This window comes from Garra rufa, chromosome 2 (assembly GCF_049309525.1).
Source record: "Garra rufa chromosome 2, GarRuf1.0, whole genome shotgun sequence".
Classification (NCBI taxonomy): Eukaryota; Metazoa; Chordata; class Actinopteri; order Cypriniformes; family Cyprinidae; genus Garra; species Garra rufa.
Genome location: NC_133362.1, coordinates 27522684 through 27548802, shown reverse-complemented (window position 1 = coordinate 27548802; position 26119 = coordinate 27522684). Strand labels below are relative to the sequence as shown.

The 26119-nt window shown below is 35.3% G+C and overlaps 1 protein-coding gene across 2 annotated transcripts in view; it reads left to right on the top strand.

Annotated features, from left to right (window-relative positions):
• Nucleotides 1–26119, top strand: part of ndst2a (N-deacetylase/N-sulfotransferase (heparan glucosaminyl) 2a) — a 160634-nt gene that overhangs the window by 16626 nt on the left and 117889 nt on the right. The window contains exon 2 of one of the 2 annotated variants that reach the window (XM_073835059.1): nucleotides 14345–14449. The exons of the other annotated variant lie outside the window; for it this stretch is intronic. The gene's annotated coding sequence lies outside the window, so the exon portion shown is untranslated. The remainder of the gene's footprint in view (nucleotides 1–14344; nucleotides 14450–26119) is intronic. 2 annotated transcript variants of the gene reach the window in all.

Below are 26119 nucleotides of genomic sequence, written 5' to 3'. Positions count from 1 at the left end.
CATTTAAAGTTTGTTATCGAACTTTAGCTTCTAGTTTATTATATGAAGCCATTTTGTACATTTTCTGGAATAACTACCTATATTAAAAAATATATTGTGAAAGATATCGTTACTGTGAAATAAAATTTCTCATACCGTGAAATAAAATTTTGGTCATACCGCCCAGCCCTAATCCCAGTACTTATGTTATGTAAATGTCTGTAACAAAGAAATAATTATCATTATGTGGTTGAAAAGACTTTTTGTGTTGCTCTTTCTGGATCAGCAGCAGCAAGTATACAGATTTGAATGTCTTTAATTCCTGTTTCACAGCGTAAGCGTCAGTAGAGTGTGAGCAGCACAATGTGAAACAGTTGTAATAGACACTGCTGAATTGTTGCCATTCAGGAATAATCGCATGGGTGTTTGAATAGAGATCGCAATATTTTAACGATTAATCGTGCAGCTCTAATGTAAACACTGCAAAATGTTTTGTGAGGATATCGTCACGTTCTCGCAAGACCAGTCAGATCTCGCAAGACACATCAGATCTTGAGATCTCGTGCCACGAGAAATAAAAAAAAGTATATTTTTTAACCACAACTGCTCATCTTGCACTAGCTCTGTGATGCATATTAAGCATCATGTTGAAAAAACACATGGCTAGTTCTTCATCTGTGCTTTGGTGCAAATAAAGTAGAGTAGAGTGGAAAACTCTATCTCATTTTCTCCTCCAACTTCAAAATCGTCAGACATCGATGTTTTACCTTTTTTTGTAAAGGGCGTTTGATTTTCTTTGCACAATTTGCTTTGTAAACACTGGGTGTAAATATCTGACCCTTATTCTTCGGCTGGGATCATGCAGAGCCCTTTGAAGCTGCATTGAAACTGCAGTTTGAATCCTTTAACCCGTTACCATTGAAGCCCACTATAAGGAGAAAAATCCTGGAATGTGTTCCTCAAAAACCTTAATTGGATGAAATGGCAGTGAGTAAATTATCAGGAATTTTTTTTTTATTCTGGAAGTGAACTAATCCTTTAAGCGCCACAGTGATTCATTTTTAATTTGAAGTAAAAACTTTTTTTTTTTTTCTTCTAGATTTGAAATCAATATAAAGTAAACATCACATGAATGTGATTAGGTGTGATCATTACACTGGTCATTACAAGTGCTTGATTTGTCAGTGTAATGTTGCAAGTGAGTTTGCATGGTGATTTTAACAGAGCAGTAGGGCTTTCAATCAATCAGTGACTTATTTCTGTATGTGTGCAACAGATGTTTATTATGTGAAAGTTGCTACATTTATAGAGGGGTGGTGAGCTGTGCTGAAATGTGGAGTTTATGACACTATGCCTCCACAGGCTGCAGTCGCTGTATGTGACATTAGGAACGCGTTTAGACATTTTGGACAAACTGCAGCTTGATCCCACTCAGTAAACAAGATTGCCTGGTTTAGTTTTGATTGCTTGTGTAAGCAAGATTTATCAGTTTCCCCAAACCTGTCTTACTGCTCGTTTCCAAAAAATGCATGCTAGTTATTTACAAGAAGTTGAGCACTTTTATTTTCCAGTCTGGTTTTGAGCTGTAATGTGATGGCTTAAAATCCCGGAGGGAAAATGTATATTCCTTGTTTGCACATAAAGGAACCTCTTACTTCATCATTTGCCATTCGAATGAATGTTAAGGGGAACGTGTGTTAAGAACAGGTGGCTTACCTCCTTAAGACAGAGAGACCTCTCAGCCACCTCCTTGTAAATAAATTTTCTCTGGCTGGGTAATTTTTAATGATAATTGCACACAAGATCGCACAAAGATGACTGTAAAATGCTTGGATTACTGTAAATGTGTTTTTTAACAGTTTTTGTTGTACTCTAGAATGTGAGACTACATCGGTTGACTTCATTTATCCTCATTAGAGACAGACTGCTTGGAAACTCTGTTGTTGTTAGTGTCATATTCCAAATCTTTAATACAAGGCTCTGCACTAGCATGCTTGTTTAAAAGCACTTATGCCCCCCCAAATGTAATTATTTTTATGTGTGCAGTCAAAGTTTTTAAAGAGTGTAATGTTAACATCACAATGTAATGTGTGTGTGTGTGTGTGTGTGTATATATATACAAAGTCAAGTATTGAATAACTGAATTAAGAATTGCCATAAAATTTAGAAACGTAAGGTATTCTCACTACATGGCATGTTAAGTAACTTATCCTTATAAGTAGATGTCTGCTCAGAAAGTTTAAATATTTTACTTAACCAGTGTCTGGTTATTGTAAACATGTCATAATTTTCATCAGTTATTTACAAAACTATTATATAATGCTTTATTATGTAACAGATCAGTTGTTTGTGCACGTTTAATATGAATATTTGGCCACCGAAAACAGTATGTTGACGCAAACAGAAACCGCAGCCTGCACATGCTTGCAGAGATCGGCGCATTGCGCGCAGACAGATGTAGCTTTCAGTGAGTGAAAAACAATGACTTTATGTTGGTGTTACGTCGCAATATTTTAAAGATATGTCTTTTCTATATACTGTATTTTTATAAATATTTATGTTTTAAACCATGGAGGTGAGCCAATGGATATCACACAGGCAACGTGAAAACTGCGCAATATGTTAAAGTGAAAGTAAAAACTGACAGTGCTTTCAGCATCTGACGTGCATTCTCTCAGAGACATTGAGAGACAATTATACTTCATATGCTGATATTAATTTAGTCCCCTAATATTTTTCTTGTGCCCCGAACATGGTGGGAAAAAAATAAAAAGAAACGTATTTTGTGTAAGGTTTGTTTTTGAAAGTCGGTTCTTGAAATAAAGCTCTTGATTTTCATTGATGACTGCAGTGTTATTAGGGGTTAAGAACGTCTTAATTATGATTTCAGGTGGTCTTAAATGTGGGGACTGAAAGACAAGAATTGCGATGAAACTTCAAAAGGCTATCCATTGAATAAATATGAGCGCTGAACGTTTCAAAGTCATTTGCTGCGCTGCTTTGTGTACCATTCTGATAGCGCCTCCTGCTGGAAGAGAAACGCGTAGAGCTGTAAATGTGAACTGATGGATCCACAAGATAATGTGTTGTAAAAATTTAAACAATTAAACAATTTAAACAAAGGCAGTAAAATATATGTATATGTTAAGTAATATAATACTTGATTAATAATAATTGTTTAAATTTATATAATTGATTTATTCTTTGAAACTTTATTATTACTTTATTCAATTGCAATACCGTTAATATAGCCATAAATGCAATGGTACTAATAACTGGCATAATTCTTTCGGTGTTTTGGTTTTCGGCCTTGGTTTCCTCTTTTTCGGTTTTCGGTTTCGGCCAAGAATTTTCATTTCGGTGCATTCCTAATAAAATATTAATCAAACATCATAACTATTTGAAAGCATTGTGTCTAATGGTCTCTGATCTGCATTATAATGGAGTAAAGTTAGTAGTGAAAGTAACGTGTTAATATATCAACATGCTATACTGAGCGAATAAATTACCTTTATTTTTTTCCACTTTTTCGTGTTAATTAGAGTGTGCTGTAATTTATGAGTTTGACTTAGGTTTTGTTCATGAATATTAATTACATGAACACCTTGTCTGAAAAGAATACGCTCTTAAGTGTGCGCTAATCAAATGAGAATAGACGAATCCCACTATTATGAGGCCATGGTTCATGAATATTAATTAAGCTACTTGATTGAATGCTCCTGGAAGGTTAAACATTCAAGTCTGCATGACCTAATTAATGTTCAGGCACTATATTCTATTTTTACATTAAAGCATATGTAAGGACACATTTTGGTTTTTAAAAACATGAAAGGTAAAAGTAAACTGTAAGAAGTAAACTCTTTTTAACTTGAAATTCCTTCTCTTAAAAAAAAAACTTTGACACATGACATAACAGCAAGAGACATTTGTGCATGTTTACACTGACCAACAACTGAAGAAACATAGGCAGAATACAGAAACAAATCCTGGGTGAAAGCTTTTAAACAGTAAGCCATTCACAGTGTGATCAACATTTGTGTTGAAGGTTAGATACATTTGGAGGAGGTTGTTTTATGATGGATTTTTAAAGGAGATTTTGAGTTTTACTGTAATGTTAAATCTCCCTTGCACCAGTGCAGCCAAATTATTTTTCACATTCACAAATGCGAATGAAATGCTTGACTGTGGAGTCCTGTAATAGCCCATTCACTATAGTATTCTATTCACACAAATAATGGCCTGCTGTTTTGAAATCATGAACTCCTGCACTGTTTTTATTCTTTTTATTTCTCTCTGTAGGTTGTCCTTTTACAAATCCTTAAAATGATTAAACAGACAAGTTAAATTGTGGTGAGGAACTGGTTCTTTTCAAACTATGTTTTGTCTGTCTGTCTGTCTGTCTTTCTATCTGTCTGTTTATCGATTTATTTATTTATCTGTCTTTCTATCGTGCTCTCTCTATTCAGTGCTTTTGCAGTATTTTCTGTATTGGTTTAGATCAAATTACTTTTTCATTCTCTCTTTGAGGATGCCATTATATTTGCATTTATGCATTCAGCATACGCTTATCCAAAGTGACTTGCAGGCTATTCAAGGTATTCATTCTATCAGATCCGTTTTCCTTGGAAGTCAAACCCATGACCTTGATGTTGAGAAATAGATTTTTCCGACATTAATTCTTTCTTTGTTCCCCTCTCTTTATCTGTGAAGTTATTTTTAATACAATGTGAATCATTTATTTGATTTGAATTGCAAATATGACTCCCCGTTAACATCCAAGCCATAGTTTTGTATGTCTAGGCCTACAGTTATTATCCCCATAGTGAGTCAACCTTGAATGATTCCACCAAATCAGCTCATCTTCATAAAATAGCACAGCTTTGTAGTAAGATACATTCATATGTGATATGATCTGGAAGGATGACTATATTTTTAACATCATGGTAGACCCTTTTGCTCTTTCTCTTTCATGTGTAAGGAAGAAAGTGCTCTCAACCTAAGTATGGTGAGTCAGGTGTTGCACACTAGAGTTTACAGTGGGTCGAATACACTGTGCATCCATTGATACGAAAAGGAATAATGCACTTTAAATACAGAGAATGAAACTTCTGAGTGCTCAGAGTGATATTTCTGTGCTAACCTTATTCTTAGCCTCCAACTTAAAGGGATAGTTCACCCAAAAATGAAATTCCCTATGATTTACTCATCATCAAGCCATTCTAGATGTATGACGATGTTTTTCTTTCAGACAAATACAATCAGAGTTGCATTAAAAAATGTCCAGGCTCTTCCAAGCTTTATAATATTAGTGAATGGGTGTTGAGCTTTTTTGTCCAGTGAAGTTCATCTATCCATTATAAAAAGTACTCCACACAGCTCCAGGGGGTTAATAAAGGCCTTCAAAACGGAATCAATGTGTTTGTATAAGAAAAATATCCATATTTAAAACTTTATAAACCATAACGCTACACTACTCCTACGTCATCTACCGGAACGAAATTCTTTCGTGAACGTGCATACAACTGTTGTTAGAAGCTACAGATTTTTCAGATATTTTTTAGGGCTGCAACAACTAATCGCTAAAATCAATTATTATCGATAATGAAATTTGTCGACAACGATTCTCATTATCGATGAATCGGGTCCGCCCACAGTGCACGTACAACTTCAGAGGATCACGTCAAATAACAGCACTGAATGACGCATTTCTATAGACAAAATGCATCTAAAAATAGTGGAGGAAACAGACTGCGATGCTGCAGGAGAGTTACGTGATCCAAGCTGCTCAAAACATGAGAATTCCTTATTTAAAACTAATAGAGTGATGGCTTGCCCTGTGAGGCGCTTTGAGATCCGTTTGCGTCCTCAGCATGAAAACTTTCAGTTTGCGGTCATATCCTTATCTGTAAATGTCACAAATTCACTCGAGATTTTCCATTTAAAAATCCATTCTGGCAGTCTGTAAGTTTAAATCGGTAACACTTTACAATAAGGTTCATTAGTTAACATTAGTTAACCACATTAGTTAACATGAACTAATAATGAACTGGACTTATACAGCATTTATTAATCTGTGTTAATGTCAATTTCAACATTTACTAATACATTATTAAAATTTTGTTAACATTAGTTAATGCAGTGTGAACTAACATGAACAAACAATGAACAACTGTATTTTCGTTAACTAATGTTAATAAAGATTAGTAAATACAGTAACAAATGTATTGCTCATGGTTAGTTCATGTTAGTTAATACATTAACTAATGTTTAACTAATGAACCTTATTGTAAAGTGTTACCTTTAAATCTTTACTGAATGAGCGTGTCAGACAGCCAGAACACAGAACACAGAAAGGGAGACAATTGATACTCAACTCAGCACAAAAACATTCATTGTGCTGAAACATCTGTCATTGAATGTTAAATTTAGATTTAAATACAACATGTAGTTCGCGTATTTATGGAGGGTATGAACAGTAGGGCTGTGACGGTGGCAGATTTCAACCACCGCCGGTGGTGCGGTGTTTTATATATAAATAAATGAGGCTCAAACATTATTCACGAACGTGCGTGTTTTGCAATTTCTGTCGGTGAACAAGCTGTCTACAAAACACTAAAATAAATCAACGAAATAATACATTTAAATAAGAAAGTAGCCTAAATAAGTGTTAAATAGGCTATTAAACAAACATTCGTTGCAAAAATTCCTACAGCCTCTAACGTTACAGCTCATCAGAATTACTGGCCGAGTTCTCTTTCTCTTCCCCATTGCACAGCTGCTGTTTTTAATAGCAAAGTAATTACATTTATTTTCGTTTCTTTAGTTTATAAAGTTAATTTAGAAATATATTTGGAACATGTTTTTTTTTTGTGAAATTCAAGTTTTTGTTTTTTAAAGTAACGACAAAGCGGCCGGCGGCAGATAGATCAGTTTAGCCTTCTCAAATAATCACGATTTAAATTAAAATCCTTAAATAAAATTTAAAAAAAAACATAAAAAAAATTAAGCACATCACAATATTAGTTTAATCGTTTAACCTAGATAAATGTGTAGGCTACTAATAGGCGCATATCCAATAGTTTGTGTGGAGATTGAAGCTTTGCAGGACATGGAGGTGCAAGTGCTATGTGAAACTTCATTTTTGCTTATAAATGTAAGAGTAATAAATTTACTTTAAATTATTACTTCACTACTATAAAACGAAATAATTCAAATCGAAAACAAAACTCTTTTATTAGCTATAGGCCTAATCCATAAAGATGCACTCAGAAAATACTAGTTTATTAATAAATATGAATATCTCCTTACTTTTCCCCTCCACATTCATGGTAGGCCTAATTACTTTAGCTGGGGCTTTGGGCCAGCTTCAGCTTACTGAGTGCATTTGAACATGGAACTCTTGCGCTCGCTGCTGTTGTTGGGACACTAAACACCGCCACGGTAGAATAAATAGCAGAAACACTGTATTTTATGCTTGTTAGTGTGTTTTTCTTCAGATATTTGTCCTTTCTCTTTATTACAACAGGTGAATTGTTGTGGTTAAGCACTGTGTTTTCATAGCATTCAGAATGTGGAATAGTGTGATTTTAAAAAAAATAAATAAATAATTGGAATTTTTAAGCCAACGAATCGATTAATCGAAAAATTAATCGGCGAACTAATCGATTATCAAATTTATCGTTAGTTGCAGCCCTAATACTTTTCTTTCACAAATGCATCAATTTGCTTCAGAAGGCCTTTATTAAGCCCCCATAACCACGTGGAGTACTTTTTAGGATGGATTAATGCACTTATTGGGCTTCACAATCTCAACCCCCATTCACTGCCATTATAAAGCTTGGAAGATCCATGACATTTTTAAAAATAACTCCGATTGTATTTGTCTGAAAGAAGAAAGTCATATACACTAGGGTTGGGTCGATAGACGATGCCATCGTCCATCGCCGATGGCCGATAGACATCACGATGCTGAGCCGGCATCGCGATCCTCCGCCCCGCCCCGGCCGCAGCAGCAGCAACCCGCTCGAGAAAAACACACACTAATGAAATGCATGCTTTCAATTTCTGCATCTTTACTTATTTTATTATCATTATTATGAGGAAATAATAATTAGGAAGTTGTTACTGATCACAATACAAATTACAGTGAACTCCAAACGAATTACACGAACTAGTTCGTTTACATTAATAAATGAGGCATATAGACAGCAAAAAAAAATCTAAATAATTTTAATTAAATTAGATTAAATAAACTACACCAAATATGCATTTTTCATGGTTTTACCATAACAAACAGAGCTTCGAACAAAAAACAAGTTTAAATATGAAGATTTCTGGACATTTTTGCTGAAGAGAATATATTTTTTTTCATCGAAATACGAACGTACAGTACAAAGCCTAGTATACATTATAAATAACAGTTTTTCATTCAAACACATTGGGAATATAGAAACACTTGGATTTGTGCCGAATTACAGATGTGCGTGAGCCCAACGCCTGCTATTTTTAGTTTCGCTTTGTTTTTCTTAACTTTATATTTTGTTTCATTCCTGTTCTGTTCTGAATAGCGTTACATTTAAATGAGTCGTTTTGAAGTCAGGGCAACTAACTTATAGCTATGTTTATAGTGTTTATAATGTTAATACATAATAATATTTTGTTTGATTTGGTATTGTTTCTGATGTTATACTTTCTTTCTAAACATTCTGCTGCTCTTTAAATGCGTTTGGAGAGAGAGGGTTAAGCAGTAAGCAATCAATGAGAGCGATTTTGAACTTAAAAAAGCTGATCGAAAATATGTTAAGGACCAACACACATCCTCCAAATACATCTACATAAACCCGCGCTTGCTCTGTCTTGTGCACGCACGCACTCGCTGTCACGATCTAATGCACTCGATAATGCCGGGTCTTTAAAAACAAATACCGGAACGCAAAAATCGGTAGGCTACAATTAATTTGTTTTGAATTAATTATTTAAACCCTCCCCCCCCGCCCCCCTGGACGAGGATGCCATTGTCCATCGCGATGTTTCACATTAATCATCGTACGATGGCAAATTGGTCGACATCGCCCAACCCTAATATACACCAAGGATGGTTGAGGGTGAGTAAATCATGGGGTAATCTTCATTTTTGCGTGAACTATCCCTTTAAACACTAGCAAGTGAAATCTAACAATTTATCAGCCAAGGCCTAACAATAGACTTTATTTAGTTGCCTAGCATGAAAATGTGAGTAATTTACTTGCATTGTTGAGGGTTGCAAATCCACAGCCACATGACAACAGTGCTATTCAGTTTTTGCTTTTGCTTCACACAACACGACACGCGCGCTGACAAAAAACCTCTTTGTTGTGTGTTGCTTTTTGCTTGTTACATTGACGTGTTCTCCTTCAGATGTGTCCTTTTGAGATGCTATCTATTCTGTTCAAAGTACTGTATTGTTTATCTGAATTGAAACAATGTAGTGCTGTTTAACAGCTATTTCATTCCTCATTCTGACAACAGATCCACTTGGGCTTTTGTGGATCACCTGATGATCATTACTGATAACAGTAAGGCTTTTTTGCAAGCCTAAGTAGATATTTATTTGAACTGCAAACATTTTTACTAACTACACCACAAAAAGATTGTTTTAGTATGAATATTCATGTTTTTTATTTCAAAATATATACTTTTAAAGGGATAGGTACCCAAAAATGAAAATTCTCATTCTCATTGTCATGTTTGGTACGTCTAAAAGGAACTCTGGTGTGTCAAAAATGCCAGTGTGAACGCTAAGCGGATCAGAGCCAAATGTCTAATTTTCCTTTTTGGCCCGGACCAGATTAACCAAACGAACCGAACTACAAGTGTGAACACACCCTAAGACCTTTGTTCATCTTCAGAACACAAATTAAGATATATTTGATGAAATCCGAGAGCTCTCTGACCCTGCATAGACAACAAAATAACCACCACGTTCAAGGCCCAGAAAGTTGGTAAGGACATTGTTAATATAGTCCATGTGACATCATGTTGAAGGACTTATGGGTTTGGAATGACATGAGGGTGAATAATTCATGACAAATATTTAATTTTGAGGTCAACTGTCTCTTTAACATTATAAAACTGAAAAAGATGGAAATTATAGAGCTGTAACGTAACTACATGACTAAAATATGTTTAAGTCATTTTTGTAATTTATAATAAATAGACTTATTGCAACTAGCCTAAAAGTTTTTTTTGGAGCCTTGTTTTCCACTGGCTGCCAATTTACTCAGGAAAAAATAGGCTACTTGTTACTCAGGCCACATATTGCCCAGGCATAACTGTTTGGTATAGTGGTAATCTGTTAGTGACCCATGTTGTTGTCAAGCAATTTCATAATGCTTTACTCCTGTTTTGTCAGTGCACAGCTGCCCTGCTGGATCGACGCTGAGTTTGGTGGTCATCCCATAGCCAATGACAGAACATGTCCTTTGAGACTTCCGACCTCATTACCTGAGGTGTCTGGGCCGAACAAATGCACTCGTTTTAGCCGTCATGACTCAGTGTGACTGAGTGACTCGGTGTACTTGCTGTTGAAACATCTGAGAATGTTGCATGTTGTTTTTCTTTTATTTTTTCGCCGCTGGTTTCTTTCAGAGCCACGTTTGCTTCTGTTTAGGTGCGGTGTCTTGGTGTCTAAGCCCTCTCTGTCCGTTTCTCTCTCTGTCCATTTCTCCTCTTCTCTCTGGTGTTCCTGTTTTGTAGTGCGTGTCCTAGCAGAGCCTCTCGGCTGATCGAGCTTTGTTTCAGACTGAATGAGCGCAGTGTGGAGGCAGGCTGGCGGATAAACAGCAGGATCTGCAACAAGCAGTCACAGCTCGCTCTCCCACTTATGCTCTCTCTCCGTCTCGTTCTCTTTCTCCCTCACAGCACTCCACAGGAGGGAGAGAAGCGTGATGAGCTTCTGTTTACTGGCCTCTTCCTCTCTGTTGAGTAGAATGCATGTTTTATTACACTGCCATCAGAAGCACAAAACAAGCATTTGTATGCAAGAATTAGCCACTCCTCTGAGAAAATTCACCGCTGTTTTTTTTGTGTCCCTCCGCTCTGCATGTGTAATTTCGACACCGCAGGTTATTCATTTCCCTTTTCGTCTGTTTTGGTATTTAAGCCAATGCCGACTCATGCACAGCTCATATCTTTTGGTAATACGATTGTATTCTGTGCCCCACATGGATATCATTTTGGAAGGAGTTCTGCTTCTTGGTCTGGACCATCACCAAGCACGAGCAGAAATTCCAGTTGGCAGACGAATGAGATGAGAGATGCTTATTAGCCAATGACAAGATACTCTCTCAATGCCTCTTGGCGGAATAAACTGCTCAACTTCTGTTGCATTGCAAATGAAGAGAAGCACTCGTAACATACTCGACTGTTTAAGATCCTTATCAGTCAAGGATGAAACCTTTGCTCTGTCCACTGTAAACGGTCTTGACATGATTAAAGTTCTTGTGCTATAAAAAGATAACAAGAGCAGATGTATTGTTCTGAGCTGCTTAGCTTGTTAAAGTGACTTATTTTAGAAAAATAGTAGCGAGACTTGATTTTTTTTTTTTTTTTTATCCACTGTGATATGATTGGATGATAGAAGCAGCCTGTATATGACAGGTGGTTTCGTAGTTAAGAGGTTGAGCAAAATAAAAGCTTATTAACAGAAAATTCAGAGTAGAGATTATGAAGATTGTCTTTGGAATAATATTCACTTTTTTTTTTTTTTTACTAGATTTTTCTCTTCTGCTCACCAAGCCTGCATTTATTTGATCCAAAGTACAGCAAAAACAGTACAATTTTGAAATATTTTTTGTATTTAAAATAACTGCTTTCTATTTGAGTATATTTTAAAATGTAATTTATTCCTGTGATTTTAAAGCTCAATTTTTAAGCATCATTATTTCAGTCACATTCTAATATTCAGATTTGCTGCTCAAAAAACGTTTATTATTATTATTATTATTACTATTATTATTATTGTATAATAATATAGTATAACCTTTTTTCAGGTTTCTTTGATGAATGGAAAGTTCAGAAGAACAGCATTTATCTGAAATAAACATCTTTTGTAACTTTATATTGTCTTTGATTAATTTAAAGTGTCCTTGCTAAAAAGTATTAATTTCTATAATTTATTTATTATAATTTTTTTTTTGAATAGTATATAATTTTACAAAAGCTTTTTATTTCAGATAAATGCTGATCTTTGGGTGTTTCTATTCATCAAAGAATCCTGAAAAAATGTACTCTTGTAAATGTAACTGTTTTAAATATTGATAATATTAATAATGAAAAAAATATTTCTTAAACAGCAAATCAGCATATTTAAATGATTTCTGAAGGATCATGTGACATTGAAGATTGGAGTAATGATGCTGAAAATTTAGCTTTGATCACAGGAATAAATTACATCTCAAAATATATTCAAATAGAAAACTGTTATTTTAAACAGTAAATATATATATTTTTAAAACATTCAATTGTTTTACTGTACTTTGGATCAAATAAATGCAGGCTTGGTGAGCAGAAGAGACTTCTTTAAAAACATTGAAAAAAGGTGTTAATTAATGTTATTTTATACATTTATTTATTTATTCGCTTTTTAACGCCATGCCAGCATCAAGGTTATTTTCATGGCTGTCTTATTAAGTTAAATAAATAATAATTAAATAATAAACGTTTTCTTAAATTCCTTATTAATAAATGTTCACCTTTTGATTATTGCTGATGCCTCTAGTAATTATGTGTCTGATTTTTAATTGGGGTTAAAAATTGAACCCAACCACTGGGTCAAAACAACCAAATCGCTGGGTTTGTCTATATTTCACCCAGTGCTAAATTGTTTTTTTTTAGTGTATGTTGGACATTACATTTTAATGTCAATTCGTGACTTCATTAAGATATGTATAGTAACAAGTATTGTTTGTATTTACGTAATAATTGTTTATGATTTATTTTATTTTTTTCCTGTGATGTGTAATGCAGGACTGACGAACAGAACCTGAGACGTTCCCTCATTCCCAACACAGGGACTTATTGTTGGCACTTTTGCTCCTCTATTAAAGCACACTTAATTAGTGCCATGTAAACAAATGGGACTTGCTGGGCTCCTATAGAAATGCAGAGTGCTCATTGAACAGAGTCTAATTTGTGTGTATGTGTGCACATAGTGAGGTGAGCGGGGACCTCAATTCAGGCTCTGGGCTTTTTTGACATGATTTACATTTACAGATTGTGCACCTGTAGAGACTGCTGTTCTCTGATGTTGAGAGTTGAAGCATACATTTCCAAGTTTAATGAGCTCTTGTATTAATGAGCACTGTATTATTGCAGATTCAAGGTTGTGGAAAATGACTGTTTTCTTTGCCACGGTGTGTTCATGGAACTTCATTTTGTAGGGATTTAAAGGATTTGCATCACATGTTTCAAATTTGATTGATGGTGTATTTGTGCCATTTGGTCATCAGGTGTCACCTGCCTTATTTGAATTGATTAAAATCATAATCATGAATCCCTTAATCCCAGATGTTTTAATTGGATGTGATGAGTGAGTAATTGATGGGCATAATCATGCATTTGGTTGTTTACACGGTACCAAACCGGGTTGTGCCATGTGCTTTGAAAATGCTCCAAGAACTGATTATGAGGGAGAATAATTCAATACGCTAATCGTTTGACAAATGTATTTAAAAACAACAACATAAAAAACACAAAGCGCGGGATTTGATTGAGCTTTGAGCATTTTTGCATTGCTAAAAGGCAGACATTGCCACTGTGGTTAGTATGGGCTGTTTCCTTTCTACTATCCCCTGCCAAACCTGAGAATTATCTGAAATAATTTATCTGAAATGAAACCTATTGCCAATCGAGTTTTTCAGAAACAAAAGCTGAATGCCACAAAACCATAAACGCACGTAAGCACGTAAAGCAATTACTTTTTTTTTTCCCTCTGTCACACTTAACTTAATTAAATTATTCTTTTTTCATTTATTTTATTTTTTTATTTTCATTTGTATTTTTTTTTATTCCTTTTTTGAGTGTAATAATATTTAACCAGAGAACCTGTGACAGTTTTTAAAGTCTTTAATGTCAAAATGTGCTCCTATCACATAAGTGGCAATTTCTTCCAGGACAGGTTGCTAGGACAAACATTGCATGCTAAGTACACCACTGTCTGGGAAAAACAATGCATGAAAACTACAAATATTTTTCATTAATGTCTTTGATAAGGTCACTGAAGAGCTGTACAGATCAAGCCAGTAATCCCTGTTGGATGTAGTGAATGTGATTGTTACAGTGCTGTTCTGAGCCATATAATCTTATAAAGTGTCTCTTGTTTTAATAGGTTGCTGCTCCTGACCATTTAACAATGGAAACGCATGTTCTTCCAGAGCCTCTTCATTTCACAGCTCACACTGCACCTCTGTCATTGTGAGAAATTCAGTCTCAGGTGGGTTTTCTATATCTATATATATATATATATATATATATATATATATATGTATATGTGTATGTATATAGGATGGTATAGGATTTATCACAGGAATTAATGTTTAACTTTTTCACATGTGGCTGTAGCAGGATTCATGGCTTTTATAAAGAGTTGAGCATTAATCATTCTAGCGTTTAAGATTTCATTTGGATTGTGAAGCCTATTGCTTTGTGAAAATGATGTGCATACAGTCCCATTGCACTATCATGTCTTTTTGAGACCATACTAGAACAAACTCTCTTTTTCCCATCTCCTTCTCAAAATACCAGAAGGCTGCTTTGTTCGGGATGAAGGAGGGCTTTGCATGCATGGACCATCAAAACATTAATCCTCCATATTGGAGTGTCATGTAGTGTCAGTGGTACCAAATGGTTCTTTTGTCACTTATGCTTATTGTGGGATCAGTCAGTCTCTGGCCGTCCTTTTACCCAGCAGGGTGCCGTCCTGGCTGGCGCTCTTCTCTCTTGAATCCAAACCCTTAGTTCTTGCTGTTTTGAGGCACCATTGTTTAGAGATTTTGGCCAGAATCTCCAATTAGAGCAGTGATCTTGCTACCTCTTATATTGGAAATAACCCTTCCCTATCCTGCAGTCTCTCGCTCTTTCTTTCAGTTCATCTGTGTTTGAAGGGAGCTCAGAATGAGGTTATTCAGCAGATCAACTGGTGGACATTTGTGCAGCTGTCACAGACATGACTGGGAGGTAGCGGTGTGACTCTGCTGTCCTGCTGTTTGTGTAGCCAACCATTTATACATCAGCATGGGTGACTTACAGGTGCAGTTTTTATGCATTTATTAGAGCATTGATAGATTTAGAGTGTTTCAAATATTGTTGGTTAACTAGTAGGGCTGAGTGATAATATTCAATAATTTTGAACTCTATTCATCAAAGAATCTTAAAAAAAAAAAATCAAGATTTCCACAAAAATATTAAAGGGATAGTTCACCCAAAAATAAAAATTCTGTCATTATTTACTCACCCTTATGTCGATCCAAACCCGTAAGACCTTCGTTCATCTTTGGAACACAAATATTAGATGCACAAAGATATTTTTTTAAAATGCAAGAGCTTTCTGACCCTAACATTGATAATAATAAGATACTAAATAAGCACCAAATCAGCATATTAGAATAATTTCTGAAAGACACAGAAGACTGGAGTAATGGCTGGTGAAAATACAACACAGAAATTAAATTAAGTATTTTGAAATGGGAAACAGGTATTTTAAATTGTAAAAAAAATTACAGCATTACCGTTTTACTGTATTTTTGATCAAATAAATATAACCTAAATAAAAGATACTAAAGTTTTACTATATTTTTCTTACGTTGTACATTTTGAATATGCTTTGCAGCAGTGGCAGTTTGGTTGAAATGATGGTTCCTTTGATTGAATGGAAGTCATATATGTCAATGTATATTGAAAACCATTACGAGAGGTTATTTTTAGCCCTAGAAAGTAGCCATCTTTTGGTTTTGATCTTTAAAGAGAGCGGTTTTGCCACAAACAAATTCAAGTGCATAATCCAAACAAACACTCATACATTTGCTTAATTCTGTTGAGGTCATTGCATGCATAATGTAAGCAGATGAACATGAGAACATATACAGAAACAGACGGGCTTAAAACTAAAGTTTTGTGTACTGTGCTGTGCTCTGGAAAAATGTAAAATTTGCGAATTCATTTTTCATACAGCAGTACGGCCGTTTGAGATTGAAGTTTTTCTGCTAATTGTTGATGGCCAGGCACTGCAAGTAAGAGATTGGTTTTTCTAATTTAAAAATGGAGTGTTTTGCTTCCCCACCCCCGTCTGTCTGCTCTCAGTAGGAAGTCCGTCTGTAGCGGCCTTTTTGCCAGCAGGTGCGTGCCACACTATAGTATGTGTGTGTGTGGTGGGACAGTGTGTTATACTGCGGAGAATAATGGTCTTCTATTGAATTCATCATCCGTTCCTTTCCACATTGGAGGAAAATAAGATTAAATAGGTGGCACTGGATGTCAAAAGGAAACATAAGGGCCCTCCTCCTGTTGTGAGTCACACACTGGGGGTCTGTCACAAATCCCTCCATCCAATCTGCCTCCCTGCTTTTAACAGTGTTTTTCAGCTTGCAGGGCTTTTCCATTCAGTCTTCCTTTTCATTTTCAGCCAGCAGTGTGTTTCTCCCAGAGGTTTTGGATTTTGTTTTCCCTCTGCATAGAGAGCCGAAACACAGGCCGTGTAGGCTCCTGTTTAATAACCAGCAAACGAGTTATAATACCACTGCAAAACTCACCGCAGCCCTATAAAAGAAAAGGAATGCAAATCTGTGGATTTGAGCTTAGAGGATTTCTTATAAGTGCTGGCCTGTGTTTGTTAATGTTTGTGTTGTCGTAAAGATGATTTTGCAGTTTCATATATTTTTCTTCATGTTATGTTTAAAGCTGCTTTTTCTTTTGGCACCACATGAGTTATTTTTCTAGTACAGCTGATTGACATAGGGCAGAAAACACGGACAGAATTGCAGAATCCAATCATAAAAATGGAATTTACTGTATAACGTGGAATATCACTGAATTTATAGGCCAGTGCACTTAAATCAAAACGCAATATGTGTGACTAGAGCACGTGGTCTCGCTGTGTTTTTAGCCTCCTCAATTTATGAATACGTGAACACACAAACAATCTCTAAAACTGCTCTGAGAGTCACTTCATGAGCATTTTACCGTTTCTTTTGAGAAAAACAAACTTCCATCATATCTTATACAAACAGAAACGTAGAGGTCTTTACAGCAACCCATCAAAATAAAAGAAAGTGCCACAGAAATATATGTGACCCTGGACCACAAAACCAGTCATTAGGGTCATTTTTTTTTTTTAATGTATACATCATCTGAATAAATAAGCCTTCCATTGTTGTATGGTTTGTCAGGATAGGACAATATTTGGCTGAAATACAACTATTTGAAAACCTGGAATCTGAGGGTGCAAAAAATTGAGAAATATTGAAAAAATCACTTTTAAAGTTGTCCAAATGAAGTTCTTAGCAATGCATATAACTAATCAAAAATTAAGTTTTGAGATATTTATGGTAGGAAATTTACAAAATATATTCATGGAACAAGAAAAATAGATAATTTTGACCCATACCATGTCTATTGCTACAAATATACCCATGCTACTTTCGACTGGTTTTGTGGTCCAAGGTCACATATTACTTAATGTAATGATGATACTACTTCTACTATTAATACAATTATTATTAAAATTATTTTTTTGAAATTATTAAAATTATTTTTAATGAATATTTACAAGAAAAAATATTTACCAGAATTTATAAAAAAAAATGTAAATACACAACAAAGTATTTCTGAAAAAGAAATAAAATAATAATAAATTCGTTTTAATAAAAATCTATTATTTAGAGATGCTTATGATTATTAAAATGTACTGAAACCATTAAAATGGAATTCAGAAAATTAATGAAAAAACACTACTAACTAAATTTGAAAAAAAAAAGTGTTTCATAGGGCCTTAGAAATAAAAATTTTGAAAATTGTTGAACTTTTTAAATTGCTGTAAATTGTGTAAGTTTCATGATTTAAATGTATTAGCCATGCTTTTTATTAATAAAGTTTAATTTAACCATTAAAACAGAGTCCAGAAAAATTTAAATTGAAAAAAAAAAAAAATGAATTTCATAGGGCCCTATTGACACTAAGGGCGTTTTCACACCTGGATCATTTGTCACTTTAGTTTACTCCGGTTCATTTAGGCAGTCTTATATCAACACTGCAATCACGCTCTGAAACTAATCAGTTCATCAAAATAATCAGTCAGAGATTGCCTGAATGAAGTTGTCTCAGCCTGTTTAAAAACTTACTCTGCAGTGGTTCGCTTGTGGTGAGAAACCAATCCCACCCCAACGGCCCAACGAACCAAGCTGTTACGTAAACATCAGAGTGAGCAGCTCTTGTTGTGTAATCGCTAACTTCTTGATATAACATAAACAGGTGTATTCTGACCAATGAGAAGACAGATTTACTTATATATGACTTGCATAAACATGGTTACAGTTTTAAGTCCAAAGCAAACAATTCCCTCTAATATTTGTACTTTATCGAACCCTGTTAGTGAAATTTGTGAATAAATACTACATGATTAAAAAGACAGTTTTGAGTACTCAATTATATTAAGAGTACAACCAGCAAAATGACTTGAGGTTATTATGGTCAGAGCTGCTTCTGTGTGACTGGAGTGACATTGAAGCTAAGGCGGCATTTTCCTTCTTGTAAGTACATAGTCTGGGTTTGTTTCCTGCAGTTTCAGTCAAATTATGATATTATGATGCTTTCAATTTTGACATTTAACACACCCATTCAAGACTATTTTTATGAATTAAGATTACTCAATTACCAATATAATTATTAGTGACAACCTCACTAATGATATGTAATTAAGCAATATCACACTCGCAAGAGTGTTGTTGTTTTAAATATAAGCACACCTGTCTTTCAGCTGTAGGCACAAGATAACTTTGTGAATGGAAAGTATGGTAGCTTTTGTATGCACAACTATGAATCACTACATTATGTCAGGAATTAATAATTCCCACAGACGATTTCTTTTCAGGTCTATACTGTAAAAAAAAAAATCAATGGACATGCAGTTGAAATGCATTTACCTCTGGTTTACCTTTTTTCCGCCACACATTTTCTGTGTAGTTTGTCTGTGCCGGAATAACTTCAAAAGTACAACACCATGTACATGAGCAGCTTAGAGGGAGCATTGATTGATGCTAACTTCATTACCTTGAAAAAGCTTCTTTTTAACAAAGTAATTTGGCCCACATGTTCTCCTCTATGCGGCCCTCAACCTGAAATGAGTTTGCTACCTCTAGTCTGGATGACATGTCATGATGCAATATATACGTTATTGAGAATGTGTCACGATGTATCAAAATACTGATTGTAGCACAGCCTGCTGGCAGCCTGCTGATTAGTTGCCTACAGTGGCTCAATATGGAGGTCACCAAGCATGAGAGCAGGAGACCGCAGCCATTGTTATGCTGTTCTCATGCCAAGTCATTTTTCATGTGTGTTTTGGTTCAGGCCCTCTGGCTTTTTACAGCACCTCTGAGGAATTGAGTTTGTGCTCCGCCTCCTGTTTTATTCCGTATTATTTCTCTCTTCGCTCCTAGCTTGTGTTGTCACTTTGAGTGCTTCGAGTTTAGGTTCAGGAGGGAAGCGTGGCTATGAGTTTGGCTTGCGTGTCTTGATGTAGTTAGTGAGGTTTTGTGTTTTTTAACCTGATGACCTCACTGTGACCCTGCTGTATCTATGGCGACCGCTCCAGCTGTAAGAGGTTGTGGCAGCACAGGGCTTTGTGGCTGCATTCCAGCGTTGACATGTCTGCACGCGTAGAGACACCATTACAAGAGCCCGGCCCCTGCTGAACATTATGGGATGGTAACTTGGAGACTGTTTTCAGGCAGCTTGAGTATTTAAAGAGGATAAAGGATATATACAATATCTTAATATATGAATACATGAACACATAGGCCTAAACATAATCCCTCAAACTGCTCTGATAGTCACTTTGTGAGTGTTTTACCATTTCTTTTGAGAAAAACTATTGCCATATCTTATACAAACTAACACTTAAAGTTCTTCACAGTAACCTGTCAAAATAAAAGTTTGGTTTAACTTGAAGTAACTGTGACAGAAATATATTATTTAATGTAATTATGGTACTTGGGGCTGGACAATTAATCAAAGTTATCAAAACCGAAAATTCTGGATCTCTATCCGACATAATTTTCCCATGTCGGTTATTTCGTTTTTTAATCCTGTTAACACTTTCCTATCAGTGCTCAACAGTGCGACCATTTCACTTGCATTTGCGACTGAAAACTACTGCGTGCGACTGTGAAGAAATATTTAAGAGCACCAGTGCAACTGAGCTAGAGCTGTGCAATATGGACAAAATAATCATACTGCGATTTTTTTGAACGAATATTGCGATTGCGATTTTATTTGCGATTTTGGCAACTGTTTTTGCTTTTTCAAACAAGCTACATACATACATTCTAAATGTATTCAGTGCACAAGAAGTGCATAACAAAACATTTCACAATGAAATAACATAGTATTAAATTTAATAAACAAAACATAAAATAAATTAGCCATGTTACTTTTTTCCCCGGTACTTTAGCCTACTTTGTGTGATAACGAAAACATTCATTTCAGTGGAAAAACAAGTCCAAAACTTTCTATTTGAACATTTTGAGGGCTCTACAATCTTTTGGGTTTTTTTTTTTTTTTTTTTTTTTTATATAGAAATTCTTATGTTTTAATTTTTCTAATAATTTTTAATCAAATGAAAAATAAACCCTTTTAATTTTTGGCAAACTGTTAAAATCAATACATGGAAGAAAAAATATATTCAGTTTAAAACGTTTAAATAATAATTGTAGTATTTTTTCTACAATTAAGTGGTTAATCTTGTTGTAATATTTTTTTTATCATATATATTGTTTTATGTATGTTTTGTACATTATACTGTACAAAAGTAATACAAGACTAATATTGTTCTGTTACATGTTAAACCGTACTTTTATTTTGACAGGTTGCCGTGAAGTTTGTGTGTGTACAGTATGATATGATGCTAGTTTTCTCAAATGAAAAGGTAAAAGTGACACTCACAGCAGCTTTGGCGATTGAGGTTATCTGTTCATGTGAGATGCAAAGGCCAAAAATTAGCGGGAGCATCACGTGTGCTTCAGTATGTGTGTAGTAAAGAAAAAAAACGCGTCTCCGCCATTCATACAGAGGCAAACGGAACATGCAGGATTCATATTAAAATGGTCTTTTTGCATTTCAGTTTTCACAGACACTAGTCCATATCGCGATTTGAATTAAGTGACAGACCAACTTTTGATTTATTAATCCAAAAATCAGCGAATTCCGTGGCATTTCGCGCTATAGTAGATTCGATTTTATGAATGGAGTCCACGATCCGTCTGTGTTTTCGCAGAGCAGACATTGTAAATGTGCGACCATGTAGAGACAGAAATGACATGCCTTCATGTAAATAATATAAATAACATAAGGCAATTTAGTTTGTTTAATAAAAAAACAATGTATAGACCTGTTCTATAGGAAAGATAACCTTAAATGACTTCTATTGTGATCTGGCGCTATATCGAAATTAAAATGAACTTGACGTTCAAGGGGGGCGGGGGGTGCCGTTGGGGGGGATAGATAAAATCGCAGCCTTATGCGGTTTAGAAATCGCATGTGCTTAAATCGCGATTTTTTTGCGATTGCGGTTAATTGCACAGCCCTAAACTGAGCTGATCAGCATTTGTGTTTGCGCTGAGGGGAGCTTTAAAGTTTTCTACGTGTTTTTGCAATATTGAGTAATGTATCACAGACATATCTCACGAATCCTTTCATAAACAAAGTGTAGAGAGAGTGTAAATAAGAGATTCATTGTGCAGTGTAGAGAGTTTTGTTAATTATAATGGAACTTTGTGAGATTGCGATGAAGTAAGATGAGCGACAGCTTTTAATGATTTTTAAGGGAGTTTGTAAATGAGATCTTGATTTAATACAACAGTTCAATAAACAAGAAGATAATATTAAGTGACTTACATTGTCTGACTATAACACTATTGCCTGATTTTGCTCTATTTTGTCGTCCAAAATAGTTTGAATCAAATCTTTTTTTTAAATTAATCTAGTGAGTCAGTGATTCAATTTCCTATTTATAAAGACAGTCACTTTCTTTATTCCTGAATGAATTAGCCGTTCAAATGAAGCAAATGAATGAATGATTCAGTAATTAAATCAGTGATGTGCTGACACCTACTGGCAGTTGTAGTTTCATTTTTAAAGTATCTTTTCAGTTTTTGAAATCATTTAATATTTCTATATTCTATAAAACATTAATCTCAACATAAATTTATGAATTTGATTGCACTCAAGCCACCTCTTAGCCTCATTAAACATGAAAATGCACAAACCACTTTTGTGTTGATGACATACTTTTGAGAGTTAAAATGCCATTACAAAGGTAAAAAAAAAAATATATATATAAAATTCCCCTGTAAATCACTTTAAAGTAGGGCTGGGCGATTCTTTCGATTTTTTTCGATTAATTCGCATTTACGTTTTAAGACAACTTAATTTTTTATTAAATCAAGGTATCGCAATTTTTTAAAATTAAAAATATTAGATACATTGTAATTGCACCAATGGCAGAATAATTAAGAGCCAATATTGTCCGACCACATGATGGCGCCTAATTAACCGCTGTATTCAGAACGGAAAACAAATAAAGCGTTCTGGTAAAATAACGCGAGTCACTAAGGGGACATGATTAGCTGCTTGCTAGCAAGTTAGCCTGTTACATTACAGTACATACAATTTCACTTACCACATAAACAGAGTACTGTAGAGAGATGATTGAAGACAATGGCGAATTATTTGCATATCAGGGCTCTAGAGTGCGACCTAATTTCTCAATGGTGCAACTAAAAAGAATTTTAGCTCGCACCGGTGCTACCAGCAGTTCAAGGGCAAAAAAAAAAAACTACTGCGTACGACTATGAAAAATTATTTAGGAGCACCATGTGCAACTGACCCGACCAGCATATTAGTGTTTGCGCTGAGTGGAGCTTCAAAGGTTTCTATGTGTTTTGCACGTTGACTAATGTATCTCAAGTGTAGAGAGAGTGTAAATAAGAGACTGAATGTGCAGTAGCTTTGTTTATTATAATAGAGCTTTGTGATATTGCGAACTAAGAAGAGTGACAGCTTTTAATCATTTTTAAGGGAGTTTGTAAACGAGATATTGATTTATTACAACAGTTAAATAAACAAGTTATTATTATTAAGTGACTTACATTGTCTGACTATAACACTATTGCCTGATTTTGCTCTGTTTCGTCATCAAAAATGGTCTAAAACAAGTCACAGCTGAGCCGCTGCGCATCTCCACTCAAACACAGCGGTGTTTCGTTTATGAATGAACGTGCGTTTTTAAACGAATCTAGTGAAATGATTCAATTTCCCATTCATAAAGAGTCACTTGCTTTATTCTTGAATGAACCATCTGTTCGAACGAATCAAATGAATGAAATGATTCAGTAATTAAATCAGTGTCTTACCACCACCTGCTGGCAGATCGTTTCAGTTATTTAAATAATTTAATATTTCTGTGTTCAAAATTGTATATTTTTGTATACGATATAAGTGCAAGAGAAAAGCATGGAAATATATATTTTCCTCCCATCTCATATTTATTTGTCTTACAAACATTTACTGTGTCTGGTATGATAAGAATGGGGCCTGGTGGAAAGCGATCACTGATGCAGTTGCAATGTATATTGCAAAATATATGGTGCCCATATATATTGTGGAAAAGCTGAGGTTTCTTTACATGCTAAAATCGTAAATCGTAAATCTGATTTTTTGTGAAAAAGTCTGGATTTTATTTTTAGGCCATATCGCCCAGCCCTACTTTAAAGAGTCAATTATTACCTCGTAAAGGTAAGGCTCTTTTTATCAGATTTTTTTTGCTTTTTTTGTGCTCCTAAATTTAAGTGCTTCTAAAGTAGAGCCCTGCCTATTAAAACAATACTATCGCGACTGCAGTTGGCGCTATACAGACGTGTATGACCATTGCGCTATAACTATGAGGGCAAAGAGTATGTTTGACAAATGTGACCCTGGACCACAAAACGGGTATATTTGTAACAATAGCCAACAATACATTGTATGGGTCAAAATTATATTTTTTTTTTATGCCAAAAATCATTAGGATATTAAGTAAAGATCATGTTCAATAAAAATATTTTGTAAATTTCCCACCGTAAATATATCAAAACTTAGTTTTTGATTAGTAATATGGATTGCTGAGAACTTCATTTGGACAACTTTAAAAGTGATTTTCTCAATATTTAGAATTTTTTTTTTTTTTTTTTTTTTTTTTTTTTTTTGCACCCTCAGAATTCAGGTTTTTAAATAGTTGTATCTCGGCTATATTGTCTTATCCTAAAAAACCATACATCAATGGAAAGCTTATTTATGTAGCTTATAGATTATGTATAAATCTTAATTTTCAAAAATTTACCCTTATGACGGGTTTTGTGGTCCAGGGTCACAAATGTGCATTTCTCAGACTTGTGGAAAGCATTCGTCTTAACCCAATTCAATTCTGAGGATTTCAACCTCTAGCATCCAGACCCTGACCTGTTCATTACCATGACAACAACTTTGTCACCATGACCACGGTTTGCACATTCTCCATCACACTTGCTAGAGTCTGTGTCTGTGAGGGACAGAGGTGTAGCTGATACAAACACACAGCAGATTATAGCAGCTCACAGTGTTTAATAGGCAGGCTGCTGTCTTTCTAGAGTGACGGAATGGATTGTTTCACAAGACTAGACTTGCCCTCGTAGAGTGAATGTTTTCTTTTATTGCCTTTTCATTTTCCTTTTCTCCATCCCTCCATCTCTCTATAGCTCCCTCATGCATTCTCCTTCATTCACGTTATTGTATTGTCTTTCATTTACAGCTATCCATCTGCCATTGTTCTCATCTTGCACTCTATTTGGTGATATTCCGACCCTAACCAATTATTTTTTTCCTCCCTGAATGTCCAGGAAGATTTAGAAACGTAGTGAAAAAAACCTGATCCTAAGTCTCCTAATGTCTTGCTAATGGCTATAGACTTTGCTCAATGAAAGGGCTCTGACTCTGGACAGTCTGCCAGGAAGGGGCTAAATATCAGTCTGTTATCATTCCCTTTTTTTAATTCTTTCTTACCTTAAGTCTTGGTCCTATCCTCCAACTCCAGACTGCTCCACGCCATTGTCGTCATGCAGTCACTTTTATCCACCCCTCTTATGAGTCTCCTTGTCGCTCTGTCTTAATCTTTCTCTTTTGTGCACACATACTTTCTCTTTCCCAGCTTTTTGCAGCTTTCTGCCACGCTTTCCTGGTCTCAGTGCCGCCGTGCTCCAGTCAAGTGCTCTTCAGTCCTAAGGAGGCTTCTACACCTCGCCTGTTGTCCACTGGGCTTAAGTGGGGTTTAGTGCTCTGACCTGACTCATGATCAGGCCCTTTAGCTCAGACAGCAAAAGCGTGGAGAGTAGCTGAGCAGATCCTATGCCAAAGCAAGAAAAATCCTGCTCATTAAAGAATCATGAAACTTGGAGGGGTAGAAACAAGGTGAAGAATAACAAAATGGCTGGAAGTAAAAGAGTTGGAGACATTCAGGTCCCTGCAGATAATGATCTGGCGATTTCCAGGTTGAAGGACATGTTTGCTTTCCTCAAGCTCTTGTCCTTTTCTTTTTCCACTCATCTCTGTGTTTTTTCTCAAGGCCTTAATCGCACTACGACCTCCTCTCGCATTAGCCCTGCCGCCTGCTTTAAACCGAGACTGCATTCTGGCTTTAAAGAGCCTAAAAATTTACGGTTCATGGCATCTAATCAGTTAATTATTAAATTCAAGCCATCTGTAACATGCTCTGATCTCAGCCCATGCGCTGTGGAGCGTAGAGCGGCACGGCATCTGCAGAGTCAAGAAGCTGAAATGAAAAGGATGGTCCATATGGTCGAGATTCAAAATGGCTCCGCTG